The 15,199-nt window shown below is 39.0% G+C and overlaps 1 pseudogene; it reads left to right on the forward strand.

The window, feature by feature from the left end:
• The first annotated feature begins 3,750 nt into the window (after nt 1-3,750).
• LOC149163093 (subtilisin-like protease SBT2.3 pseudogene) overlaps nt 3,751-15,199 on the forward strand; it is a 31,042-nt pseudogene continuing 19,593 nt past the window's right edge.

A 15,199-nucleotide genomic window follows, 5' to 3' on the forward strand; every position in this document is an offset into this window, starting at 1 on the left:
GCTTTGTCATACTGTTAGAGCTGATTATCTTTCCTGGTTTCCCTACAATACCCCTTAAATCAACTTCCTTTCCTTCCACAAAATTTTTTATGAAAAGTTCTTGAAAATTAAAAGCTATTGTACCCAAGGATTGTAGCCATTGGACTCCTAGTACAACATCAGCACCACCCATTGGAATGGAAAGCATTGGGATATTCAATACATATTCTCCCATTGATAGCTTGATATTATAGCACTTTTCAGAGAAATTTATGGTTCCTCCACTTGCAACCCTCACTTGACACTCTGGTGCTGGATATAAGAAGCAATTCAATTCTTTTACTACCTTACAATGAATAAAATTGTGGGTACTTCCTAAATCAATCAACACTATTACCTTTTTCTTCTTGATATGTCCTTCTATCTTGATAGTTTGAGGAGTGGTAATTCCAGCCAATGCATTACAATATATGGTCGGTTTCACTTCTTCTTTATCTAGGTTTTGTTCCTGGAGTATATCCTCTTCTTTTGAAATTTCTTGTTCCTTTTCTTCCTCCTCTTCATAATCTATGTAGAATAATTTCTTCTCAGCACACTTATGACCTTTAGTGTATTTGCTATCACAACTGTAACAAATCCCTTTTGCTCTTTTTTCTTCCAATTTTTGTGGTGTCAACCTTATAGGTTGTGGAAGGCTAGGGGAAACAACACTTCCATCTTTATAGTTGTGAGTGGTAGGCTTCTTGGATGCCATATTTTTGCTTTCCATTTTTCTTGCTAACCTGGATTCCTTTTGCAATGAATTAGGTTCCCAAAGGCACACCTCATGTTGGATATTATCCTTTAAAGTCCCTATGAACACATCAATCCTATGCTCCTCTGGAATTTCTTTTAACCTTATGTTCAATTTTTTAAAGTCCTCAATGTGCTCCATCATTGAACCCTTTTGTTTGAGATTTATCAATTGGCTAAAAAAAGTGTTTATTTTTATATCCTCATAATGTGCTGCCATTTCTTCCGTAAAAATTGCCCAAGTGACAATTTTTTTATGAGAGCAAAGCCATCGATACCATATAAACTGATTTGGTTCCAAATATAAAGTTGCAATTGTACCTTTTGTGTGTTTTTCACATTATGGAGATCGAAAAATTGCTCCATCTGTAATATCCATGTTCCAGGATCTTTGCCATCAAACTTCCTCATATCGATCTTTGGAACATGGTGATTCTTCGATCCAATGTTAGAGTCTATGAAATCATGATTAACATTTATTTTGTTTTCATCATAAGTTTCCTTTACTACCATTTCATCATTAGTAAGAATTTATAGAAACTTTGTCAAATCTATCTTCAAATCTTCCATTCCTGTCTTCAAATTTTTCATGCCTGTCTTCAAATCTGTCTTCAAATCTATCTTCAAATCGTCCATATTAGCTTCCACGTCATTCATCCTAGCTTCGATGCCTTTTTTTAAACCATCCATCTTAGCTTCCATGCCTTTTTGTAAACCATTCATCTTAGCTTCCACGCCATACATTTTAGCTTCTACATATTTCTTTAAACCATCCATCTTAGATTCTATTACTTTTTGTGCGAGTGACATTTGTTGCACTTGGTCTTGTAATTTTGATATATCATGTTGCATTTCTTCCTCTTCTTCATGAGTCATGCTAGAGATTTCAGGTTGCTTACTAGGTGTTTCCATTTTCTTTCTTCGGGGCATAAATTACCGATAATAATGCTTCACTATGCCCTTTTAATTCCTTCAAATTAATTTTTCAAACCAAGCTTATGCAAAAATTTAAAAAAATCTACACACCTTTTTTCACTTTGTAGGAGCTCGATATTGCATCTGATGTATCTCTGTAATTTCAGATCTTCTAGTTCAGAAATTGTGGTCTGTAGTAGCCCTCAATGTCCTCTTTCCAATTCCACCAGTCTAATCGAATTTAGATTCTCCAAGAAAGAGTTATGCACAATCTCCCAAGATGACCTGATTATATACCTTTTCAGAAGAGCGAACTTGTATGAAGTTTTACATGTCACTGTTTTGACCTTGGGATCTGAAAAATATACACAGGAAACTACAATCCGTTCAATTTCTGTAACTTCTTACAAAATTTCAATCTGATGCTCAAAACAAAAGTTATGACTATTTTCCCCTAGTCACCTATTTGGAATGTAATTTGGTAGTCTGCAAAAATGCCACCTTCCTCAGATCATATCTTCGTAAATATAGCGCAAGAAGCTCTTAAATTTGGACCTGAGGTTCAAAATGATTTCAGCCCAAATGGGTTTTGTTTTTAGCATTTGAAATGTTGCAGAAAAAAGTTATAGTGCAAATTCCATGATGACCTATTTGGAGCAGTGAAACCCTAGAATCCAAAGCTCTGATACCAAATGTTATGAAACCAGCTTACAAAAGATAGAAAATATAGATCAACGCCATATAATTCAGCCTCTTTGAGGGGGAAACCTCCTTTACATTACACAAATGAATAATTCTTGGATGATTCAAATGAAAAAACCTCCTTTCTATATATAAGAGTCTAAGGGTCACAATATAACCAAGCCGATCTAACAATAATAATATAAAGGCACAAAAATAACAATAGAGGGATTCTATGGGGCACAATAATAACAATATGGGGAAAATAGGGGGACAACAATATTAATAAGGGATACAATGACAATAGTAATGGGGGAATCACTAGTATTGTAGGGACATAACATGAAATTTTGAAATCCAGTAACCAGGAGGCTAAGAAGAAGAAGAAGATGAAGAAGAATAAATCAGATAAGCAAGAGGCAAACTGTGTGGCTACTTCAAATGCACCTCTTGTAGATAAACCTTTCGATCCTCCATGGAAGGTTAGATTCCCTTACAAGCTATATAAGGGTGACCATCTCCTCCGATACCGTCCTGGCATTTCCAGAGCCTTAGAGGTATCGTCTCAAAATCTAGATTGACCACCCCCATCAACCTCTGGAGATCATGTTGATGCTACACCCTCAGCTAGCAATGGTCAGAAGAAAGGTAAAATTAGATTCCCCTGTAGGTTATGTGAAGAAGAGCATCTTATTCACCTTTGTCCTCTTATGGATAAAGCATCCAAAGATTTGGAAAAACTTACAGCTCCTCAGTCCCAACTCCCTATTCATTATCGGAGGCTTTCTTGTGACCCTCTCCTGGTTGGTAAAGAGATTGACTTAGATTCATCTCTTTCCCATCCTGCTCTTCTCGAGAAAGACTCTCTTCTATTTGTTCCCAAACAACCATTGGTCAAAAAGAGTGTTGACTTGTCTCTGCCTTCAGTTGATCACTCTGTTCCTGAAGAGAGTGGTGATCATACTGCTCATGTTATTCTCGTCTCCTCAGATTATCATGAATCAAAGAGTGACCCTCCCATCTAATTTGTTTAGGAGAGTATTTCTTCTATTCATGCAGAGCATGGGGCCAATCATATGATACCCCCACCAAGTAGTTATGTCATCTCTTTTGATTGGAGTCAGTTGACTGCTTTCCACCTCCCATCTTATTTTCCTTTCCAGATCAGAGTACAAGCCTATAGTATGGTAGTACATGGCACCATATTAGATGAAGGCGCGTATGTTAGCATCATGTCTTCTACTACTTGGCAAGCTTTGGGCTCCCCACAACTTGTGCCTGTCACTCAAATTTTTTTGGCTTCCAACAGAGGAACCAGCCAACCCTTGGGGGTCCTTTCGATTCCCTATTACTTTGGGAGGAAAGAACGTCTATATAGACGTGATGGTAGTCCAAGATCCCTTAGATTTCAATGTTCCTCTTGGACATGAATATGTTTATGTCAAGGGAGCTATTGTTTCTTCACTTTTCTATGTGGTTTGTTTTCCGCACGAAGGGAGAATTGTGACTATTGATCAACTCTCGTTCATTGGTCACCATGCACCTCCTTTGCAATCATCGTCCCCTATCAGCTCTTGTTTGCAAGTAGTACCTTCCCTGCCATAGGTCAATTATGTGGCTACCCGTTCTGTCTTTGCATTTGCTGATGATCACACAGATGCTATTGTACATTATGTACTGGGGGCATTGGAACCCAATCTGCCTTTGGTACCAAATGACATGTATTCCTCCCAAAGCGTGGTTCTTTGATCTAGTGAAAACTTCTTGGGAGACATGTTCTCTTATGGGTCATGAACAGACATCGTGAGGATAGTTCCTAGTCTTGTGTCAACCTCATTAAAAAATGAAACAAGGAGTCATGAGGATGGTTCCTTTTCTTTTGAAAACCTATTTAAAAAATGAAACAAGGGTCTCGATGATAGTTCTTTTACTATGTCAACCTCATTAAAAAATGAAGCACCTCCCTTTTCCAAATCAAGTCTTTGATTAAGATCTCGTAAAATCCCAGTCAACTCTTTCCTGGATCTCAAAAGTGAACCTTCATTCCATTCAACTAGTTGAATGAAATGAAGCTTGGGGGCCATGTACCTTGAATTAAGTGATTATGCCGGGGGCATGCAAACTTATCTCAAGAATATTTTTTCGTTTCAAGCTTGTGTAAACATGAAAATAAATCCAAGAAAAGTTCTCCATGGTTCAACCTTGTGTAAAAATGAACCCATGCCTGATTTACATCTCGTGATTGCCATTTTAATCATCTTACTTCTGTTAGATGAGCCTTGGTTGTTTTATTCCATCGCCACCATCTTTTTGGCTGATCATATGCTTTCACTTGGTTGTTTTTTCCTTTCCTAAGGAACCGAAGCAATGAGTGGTTTTATTAGCCAGCCTCTTGACCATTACATGTTTTGAGCAGTTCATCCATTGCCGGAAGCAGTTGCTACCCTTTATACCACTCGTTCCTCTAGGATGAGTCACGTTTAAGCTCTTTTCTGACTCATAAAAGATGAAAATATTGTCAAGTATTTTTTCCCCTTTTTTGACTCATTAAAGAGAATAAAAATGGGGGGTCTACTTTTAGCTCTTTTCCGACTCTTTAAACACGAAAATATTTCCGAGATGTTGTCCTTTTGAACTCGTTAAAGGCTGTGAAACATCATTTAACTAGTATACATTTACCCCTTTTTCGAGCTGGGATAAACTATTTAGAAAAAAGGTACTCCTTGACTGAAATGGTCAAGTGGTTCTCTCAAGTATCATTTTCTACCTTTTTGGGCTCGAGAGACACAAATGTATGAAAAGGGACCATGTGGAGTTCTCTTTTCCATGTCTTTTTCAAACTCTTTAAATATGAAAAGGATATCGAGTTACACCTTTGTCGAACTCGATAAAACATTAAACGACATTGGATTCGTTGCCATGACGAACGTGAGCTTCTCCTTCCTAGGGCTCATTAAACTTACTAGATTGGATTCATCTGAAGGATGAACTTATAGTGCAAGCAAATGTATCCCCTTCAAGATTGCGATAAACAATAATTGGGGTACCTACCAGAAATGGCAGGGGAAAATTGGAAATTCTATCAGTTGTGTTAGCAGCTCACTCTTGAACATGACACTTTCTGCTTCGTGTCGGGTTGGGATATCCTCCTTTTCATCATTGACCTTCTCCTGGGTTGAGCTGTTCATTTTTCCCTTCCATTTGATCTTTGTGACGTCATCATGACCACCAATCCTATGGACCCAAAGCTGCCAAACTCCAGAGTCGTGTTGCTGATATGTTCAACAGTTAGTCCCTCTATAGTTACACTTACTCCTGATTCTTTGTATCATCTGAAATCATTTGCATCCCTTTTTTTCATGTCGATGATGAAGGATTCATTATGACCTTCCTTTGGTGGATCGCTTCTTGTCGACTTCATCTCATTATCGAGGGAAGGTGATCTAGAAATGACCTGAATTGGATAGTTAAACATTCCCTAAGTTTTCATGCCTGTTTCAAATTATGTCAAAATTCAAAATCTTATGGATATCGAGCTTAGCAGAAATAACCTCTAAACAATGGAAATTTGTGGTTAGCACAGAACAACGAGGACCCTCGGTCAAAGTGTGTAGATCATTGGCCCATGGTGACCGCACACTCGCACAAATTGACAAACGGGAGGTCAAATCCAAAAATAGAGGCAGTTTCATAGGGCATCCCCCTTAGTGAAGGAAAGCCCCAAGTGCTCGGTCATGAGGAAAAGCATAAAATCATACGGAAATCTCTGATTCCATCAGAAGGCAGGTCCCATGATAAAACTGGCAGGATATCGGGAGGGCTTCAAGCAGTAAGTGGGTTCGACTGAGTCTCGCCCGATACCATACACTGGGTGACACGCGTCCAGCGAATGAGAGAGGAAATCGCTCACATCTCATGGGTAAAGGTCATGCTACTTACCCTCCCGATATGGACAGAGACCATAGGATCTAGAGGCTCCAGATCAATAGTGACGAAATGATTTGATGGATGACCGGATTCGAAGGGGAAATAGGCTGAGTCACATAAGATTTGAGGTTCGGCATGATCAATGGGTTGGAAAAGGAATCAGTTTTGTGGGTAACCTTAGAGTAACGAAAATAATGACCGTTCAAAGAGAACTAACGCTCGGTTGGTGAGGAAATAGGTGGCCACCTCTCTGTGAAGCGTTACAGGGATGATGACGTAGAGCAGGGGAATTCAAGCGGACAGAGATAGGAGATCCAGAGAGCCAGGAAGCGGAAACGAACAGTCAAGGAGCAGATTGGCTTTAAGCCACGAATAGACAGAGATAAAGGAAAGGCAAAGAGAGAGAGAGAAGAAAATTTCAAAGAATAGAGAAGCCGAGCTGACCTGCAGAGCAAAGGTAGCATCGAGCCGACAGAGACAGAGAGAGTCCAAGAGTCTGTGAACTCGAGAGAAGGCTTGAGAGGTTCAAGCAGCTCTTCTGTGTATACCTGTTAGGTATTGAGTACCAAATTGGACTCATACCACCGAGACCAGTTGAGGTTGAGATTCAGTAAGGGGAGTCTGTGTACTCTAGAGGCTTGGGGAATCCAAGTACAATCCTACTAATCATCATATGTTAAGTGAGACTCAAATTTAGCTCATTATTGTAAAAAAATCTACTTTTAAGACACAATAGAAAGGCCACCACTGAAGGCTAGACCAAGAGACATAGCCCAGGAGGATTGGGTGAAATCCTTATTAAGCTTGTTGTGTTTTGTGTGTTTGCTTACTGTGTTGTCTTACTATTTTAGTGTTTGTGTATTTCGCAATCTTATCGATCCGTTGCATAAAATAACATAGGCACACCCCAACACATGAGTTTGTAATACCTTCACTAATTCTTTGAGGTCATTTACGGGTGGTTTCAAATCAAGAAACTCCTTTCCAATACCATAGAGCTTGCATTCCTTAATGGAAATTTATTTGCACTCGACTACAGGTTCTCATCATTGGCCTTCTATCGAATGATTTCATGGGTGTTCAACTTCAGTTCCTTATTCACACCGCGTGAATTGTGCTGATGGTATCTTGAGAGCCATTGTCATTATTGGTGGTTTCTCTCGTGCTTGTTAACGGTTCACATCATTGACTGATAATAAAGTGACTTTCTAACATGTTCGACTTCAACACATTCATTCACATGTTAGAATTTGTAATTTGATTGGGTCGTTTGGAGCACAAGACCCGGGCTCCGATTACACAAGTCTAGGTTGCGAGGCAATGTGACATGATCATGTTGGTATACATGTCTCTTTCAGATGGATGGCTGGGAACATACCATGAGTTGTTATATGTGATCCTTCTCATTATCGGATGGTTGTGACCATACCTTGGTTTCGTTATGATCCACTCTATTGGATGGTTGTGCCCATGCCTTGGATCCATTTAGATGATCATTCTTTGGATGGCTACGTCCATACCATGATTCATGTATCATTTTTTAGAGTGTTCAATGATGTATATGTATCTATGCTTGCTTGCAGTTTTTCCGACAATGGACTCTGGTTCCCCGCATCCACTTGTAAAGCATTTCACCCCTCACTCTAGTCCGGCCTTCACTCTTTATGCGACATCTGTTACACAACATTTTGTCACTGTCCCTGTACTCCCCATCCACAATCCTGGAGGACATATACAGTGAACCCTACATGCTTTACCATCATGAAGAAACTTCGATCATGTCCCTCTTCATGAGTAGAATAATTCCCCTTTGCATCATTTCCCAAGAATCTTCCTTTTACCCTAGTTTACAAGATCGATGCTATTGACCATTTTCTTCCTAGCATTGATTTGCAGAGATGAAAAGCAGGACTAGTGCCATATGGTGCTACTGAGCCTTTTCTTAGTCTCGCCGATCCTCTTTTGGAAAGTTTTTTAAATATAGAGTCAAAGTTTCCAAGTCGAGAAGCTTCGTAACGGAAGTCTGGTAAATGGTGGTTGGATGGTGCCGAGGAAGTTAGTTTGGGCTCCTTTCCCTTATTGGGATAGAACCAAACCAAGAGATAAAGCCTTCTCCCATGATAAGAGAACCATTTTCCCTCTATCCAAGCTATATAAACCCCTCCTTTTACAAGCTTCACTAGTTTTTCAGTATTGGTATTTTTGGAGCTTGAATAATCAACAAGGCATCTATAGCTTGTAGCTTTCTAGTGTATGTTTGAGGGAGAATAGTGTATTTGGTTTGGTTTGAGACTAAATGGAAGAGGCCTTAAAAATTCCATTGTTGGGGCTATCCATGAGATGCTAGCAGAAGTTTGGGAACACGGATACATCGGAGGAGACTATAAACATCAAGGCATTGGTTATAACCTCTTTCTGAATTTATATGAATATAACTATTGATTGATTTCCTACATTGATGTGTTATCTTACATTCTATGGCTTAATGTTCCTTGACCTATTAAATGGGATGAATGGAATATTGTATGCTATCATGTTTCTTGTTGTTGTTTGTTTGCTTGTTTCAGGTATTCGAAGGAAGGAAACAGAAAGTAGCAGGAGTGAGGAAGCATGATCATTACAAAGTGGAATAGCGTTCAAAGAGGTAGGCCCTCTTATTTGATTCTAGCTTAAGGATATTTTTCCATAGATTTTTTTTTTTGTGGCTATACCCTCTCTCTCAGGCTAGAGGAATTGTTTGTGTCTACACTGAGAATTTACTTGCACCACATGAAGAAAAATTTGCTCCAGTTGCCAAATACACTTATGGGTTGGAAATTGCATAAGATGGATGTGAAAACCACTTTCCTTAATGGAGTGTATGGGGAAGAATTCTACATAAGGCAACCTTAAGGATATTAGGTACATGAAAATGAGTCTCATGTATGTGGACTAAAGAAGGATTTGTATGGACTCAAGAAAACACCTTGGGCTTGGTATTCTCGGATTGATGGATACATGATGAGTCTTAGTTTCACCAAGATTGATGTTGATCCCAATATTTTCTACAAGGCTATTAAAGGTGAGCCTACGATCTTGTTGTTATATCTTGATGACCTTTTTTCACAAGAGCATAATCTCATTGATCAGTGTCAGAGGGAGTTGACCTCTAAGTTCAAGATGAAGGATCTAGGTTTGTTGCATTACTTATTGGGATTAGAAGTGTGGCAGAAACCTGGTTAAATATTCCTTGGTAAAGGGAAGTATATTATTATTAAGATCCTTCAGCGATTTGAGATGATGCACTACAAGTCCATGGCCACTCCCATGGTAATCAATGTGAAGAAGTTGAGAAGATTTGACTCAAATTTGGTGGATCCCTTTATGTATCGACATATTAGATCCTTGATTTATCTGGTTAATACCAACCCCTAATATTTTATTTGCAACAGGAAATATGAGCTAGTTCATGGTGGAACCTAGGCATGTACATTGGCTTACGACAAAGCATGTGTTGAGGTATATGCATGGTACAATTAGTTATGGATTTCCATATGTATCCAATTGTGAAGTACAATTGAAAGGATACTCAGATTCTAATTAGGTAGGAAGTGTTGAAGATAGTAAGAGCACATCATGGTGTTGCTTCAATTTGGGTTCTGCTATGATATCCTAGATGCAAACATCTGTGGTCCTTGAAACTACAGAGCCTAAGTTTATTGCAGCTAGTCTAGCAAGTTGTGAAGGAGTGTTCCTTCGAAATCTACTAGCATGATTGTTTGATCAGGTGTTGGAGATGACCATGATGACATGTCAAAGAACATTGAGATCATGTACAAGTACATTTGAGACAAGGTATATAATGGAGTAGTGAGGCTAAAATACATTTCTACGGATGAGAAGGTTGTTGACATTCTCATAAAGCTTCTATCTTAAATGAAGTTTTTAAACTTTAGGGACAATTTTGGAGTGGTTGAGAACGCCTCCCTTGTTGAGAGGAAGTATTTATGTTGTGGCATCAGGGAAAACATTCTCCTTAGGTCAAAAGTATTGACTAGGTGCCATGTAATGTGGCTAGGGATAATGACCCACATGGCATCAGGGCCTAGAGTTCCCCTGGGTCAAAAGGTTCCGACCATATTAGCAAGGGTTACTTGGCTAGTTGGTAGAGTGAGTTACTTAGAGCATCAGGCAGGTATTTTTACAATTCAAGTGTCCTGTGATAAAAAGGGGGAATGGTAAATGGGCCTAGGGTTTCACCATTGGTCAGAGAAAATTGTTGGTTCCAAGTGATGACTTGGTTAGTAGGTGACCCAGGACTAGTTTTGTTTTTACCCTAGTTAGGGGGTACCTGACCATATTTCCAAAGTGTATTTGGCTAGTGGGTGACTATATCCTTTGCATGATGTTGATGCAGGATGCTTTCGATGTGGTTCTAGAATGGAATATGAAGGGGATAGATACATTAACATAGCAGACTCATTCAATCTTTTCTTGGGATGGATAAATTTTCCAGTTAAGTATACATCTTAAGGAAATCAAGGTGAATACCTCCCTAGCTAAGAGGGAGTGTTGATTTTTGTGGGTATATTTAGGAGCTATGACCCAACTACACAAGTTAAAATAAAGAAAATTAAAAGAAATAAAATTTAATTTAATTTGCAAGGAGACATGCCTCTTGGGCACCCTAATATCACTATGAAAAGACACTTGAACTTCTCATTTACTCACTCACACATCACGCAAATTTCTCTCTCTCTCTCTCTCTCTCACATAAGAAAGAATCTGAGGAAGACGTTGAAGTTTCTAAAGAGTTAAATCTAACAAAACATTTAGGAAAAAGTTCCCTCTTACAAATATTGTAATATGGTTTTGTGTGTGTGTGTGTGTGTGTATGGGACATGAATTTTAGATTTTAAGGAGGAGGTTGCTTGGGAGACTAAGGAAGCAATTCTTAATATCAATCATGGGGTGATTGGTGGCCTTAATAGGGCTAAATACATGCCTTAGTTTAGCTGGAAAAGAGGAAAAAGGTTCCATTCCTAGCTTGGATAAATTTACAAGGAAGATAAGACAAAAGTGCATGATGATGGACTGCATTGGCAAACAAGGAACAACATGAAGTTAACCAACAGGAAGTTGGGAGGGGGAGTTGGCACAACAACATCTCCACAGCCACTCAGAATGACAAAACCACCATGGTAGAGCTAGAAAGGCATATGGCAAGGAATGTATTCTACAAAACCCACAAATGATTGCAACAAATAGAGTTGGATGATTTAAGAAAGGACACCACTCTTCACAAGGAGCAGAAGAAAAGGTGTAACAAAGAGATTCCTTGGGACAACATGCAAAAGGAAAAATAGGAGAGACTACATATGGTTTGGGAGCAGAGTAGAGGGAAGGAGCTCGAGCGCATTAAGAATAGACTGTTGAAGTAGTAGATACAAAATATTTTCATTTGAGACTGCAATATAACAATGCATCATTGTCCTGAGGGTGCCTGGTTTTGGGGTGGAGGAACTCGAGTGTTAAATCACTTGATTTTTGGGAGGCGATAGGAGGATATTTGGATTCCTAGTGGTATGAAATTTGTTAGAAGCTCCCATCCTCAAGATTTTAAATCTGGCTCAGGGGTGACAGCTGCAAGTAAGCTTGGCTACAACTCATCTAAGGTTGGGTGGAAAATTAGAGGCCAAATCTCAGTCGGTAAGTCCTTTGAAGAATAATATAAGTACTTCTTATGTTCTATATGCCAATGAAATTTATATACATAGTTATTGTGTTATATAAATGCCATTAGTGTGTGGAATTTGGATTCTTGACTAAATGTGAATTTCTAATGATTTGGTTATTTCCTAGGTAACAATACACTCACTTACAAATGATATGGAATGTTAATTCTTGATATCCAAATCCTTGTGTGATTCTAAGGATTGATCTAACTCTTGTGTGCAGTTCAACAAAGTTTAATATGCTTGAGGTGCAGGTGATTCCAGATGAATGTTGGCTATATTGTTAATATGCCATTAGGCATATGAGGGATTTCACATCTTTGTATAAATAGTTTATGACTTCCTGTATTAATTATTGATGTGAATTCTATATGATATGGTTCAAGGTTCATGTGTTGATATGAGCATGGAACTATGTTTAACCATTGTGTATATCTCTATGGTATTAATAGTTTGTAAACAGTATAAATGCCACAATTAACTGCAATACTAAGTCAGTGGAGCACCTATGATTTCATATATCAAGAATAATAGATAAGTGGATTCATGGTATTTGTATGCTTATATGTAATAGCATGTAATGTGTGTGTGTGTATGTATGTATGTATAAAATTCACTGGGAGCAAAACTATCGTGTGAATGATATGTCTGTGAAAAGTGGGTTACTATTCTTATTATGATATTGGGCTTAGTTGCTTCATAAGGTTGTGTGCATTTAGGTGATAACTAAAATTCTTAGGCCTATGTAAATAATTATACAATGAGTATTGAAATAGGCATTGGACTGTGTTTCCGAGCCTTAGTATTGATCATTGTATATAGTAAGATATACATATATATGGGGCACCTGCCATAATGATTAACCCTTTGGAAATGTGCATTCAGATATATGTAAATACATATACATATAGAGCAGGGCATCAACGAGGCCTATATCTATATCTATATATCTATATATATATATATATATAGATATATATAACCATAATAATGTTATTGCGCCATCATTGAAGGGCTCTTCCAGGATCAACCCTTAGTCACTTGACGAGGCATGTGACCTAGAAGGAGGTCTAGGGGTTAGCGTGTGGAATCACGCCCTATGCCCTATGCGTTGAATCAGGGTCACATGGGTTACTTCACATAGGACTGATTTGAACACCAAGTCGGAATAGGGCTAAAGATACCAAGACCTTGGAGAAAGGGGATTGAATCACGAGGAGGCCATATGGCCAAGAGTTAGGACCAAAGAGGTTTGGGCACTTATGTCAATTGATGGAGGGTAATGAACATTGGATCAATGATCCTAATAAGAAAATATACCCTTCCCTCCTTGATGCCAGATGGGGAGAGGTAGGGGGTATGCATTTAACCATCACTGATAAATATTCTCGAAGATTGAGGGTCATTGGATATTTGGTGTGGAACAACGTAGTGGAATCACAAACATGAACCCCCCGATGACATGGTAGGGAGGGGGGGTTTTCATTTTCTATGAATCATTAATATTCCCTTGAATCAAGATTCATAAGACAGATTGTTGGGATTGGGATCCCTTAAGGGAAATTTTGGGGCTAAAAGCCCATGTTTGAGTCAAATTTTGTAATAAAATTGTAAAGTCTCCACAATCTGTGGTTACGGAGCACGAAGGTATCATGTGTCATAAAGGGTAGTCTACCCTTAGTTTTGTAAAGTAAAGTCGGCTGTAAGAGATCTAACGATGGTCCGTGGACCATGGGATTGTATAAAAAGAGCTAAGCTCCAAGTAGATAGAGAGACAAAAATGTAAGAGAGTCATAGATCTGAAGTAAGAAGTCTAAGTCTTGGGTTCTAGCATAGGTAGAGGCTTTGTAGCTAAGTGTGCAGAGGCCTAGGGTAGAAGTCCGCAGCTAGGTGCATGGACCCCTGCAGCTGTGTGCGTAGGGTGGACATAGTTTGTAAACACTTGGAAGATATTAATAAAGAAATATATTCTGCAATTTCTGTGTTTTTGTTCTATTGATGCATCTTGATATGTTATGTATGAATTTCCTTTATTATGCTTATATGATGTGTGAATGAATACAAATACCTTGGATAACTGAACATGATCAAGGATATATGTTTATGTTGTGTTAACTTTAATTAACTAATAAGATATGTAAGACACTTAGAGTAATTTGGGAATATGCAAGGACCATTTCCCTAGCAGCATGAAATTACCTGCATAGCAGGTTAGGGCTGCACAAAGGTCAATCGTACCTTTTCGCAGGGGTATTGAAGGTTGGAATAGAGGGCTCGTCTTGCAAGCCCTAGAGTGAAGCGACCTGCACGAAGGGTGGGATAGAGGAAACCAAACGACATCACAACCATCTCAGGGTGCGAAAACTTGGTTCCAGCATCCACCCATACTGCTTCGGGTGAGACTTTGGCCCACGCTCTGCAGGTTGATGCCGAAAGGGCTAGTAGTGTAGGGATTTGTTTGGCTAATTAACGTTGAACTTGGGTCAGGCCCCATCAAGCAAACACAGATGGGTTGGTAACCATGTTAGAACATGGATTTATGGGCCCATAGAGGGGCCTCAAGAAACTTGATAAATAAATTTTGAGTATAGAAGGTTGGAAAAAGAATAAGTCTAAATATCTCAGAATGGGCTTCATCTAGGTTGGACTGGAAGGTCAACGAGGTTAGGAGTTGGCCCTAGTGACGAGTAAGCTCTTGTTAGGGTTCTACCTTGGTCGAGTATGGATCAAGTTGGTCAGACGAGTCCGGAATTCAATGCAATTTGCCTAGGCTACTAAGTCAGTGAATTGGTAGTTAAGGACCTAGCAAGGTCAAATGTCGGGGGTCATTGTTGTGGGTTGTTGTAGGGAAAAGTATCCGACTCGGATGACCCTATCCCACTCTAAGGGTGACAGTTCCTTAGCAACAACTGTAAAACAAACTACTTAAGGTTTACTTCTTTATGAAAGCAAAAGAGAATGGAGAAATGCACTAACCGTTGCCTTGCGCTTAATGTCGAATCCAAACTCTTCTCTTTGGCCGCTTGCTCCTAGCTCCTTGTTCTTTTGCTCTCCCAGCTACAATGAGATCCTGCAAAATAACAAAGAAGGAAACTACAAGAGGCATGCAATCATAACTGGTTCATGGATTAGTGTAAACCAAACATGCAATCATCACAATATATCATTGAAACAAGAGCACATAGAAGAAC

The sequence above is a fragment of the Pinus tabuliformis genome, chromosome 5_2 (assembly GCF_031772625.1).
Source record: "Pinus tabuliformis cultivar Carrire ecotype Pingquan chromosome 5_2, CPIR1, whole genome shotgun sequence".
Taxonomy (NCBI): domain Eukaryota; kingdom Viridiplantae; phylum Streptophyta; class Pinopsida; order Pinales; family Pinaceae; genus Pinus; species Pinus tabuliformis.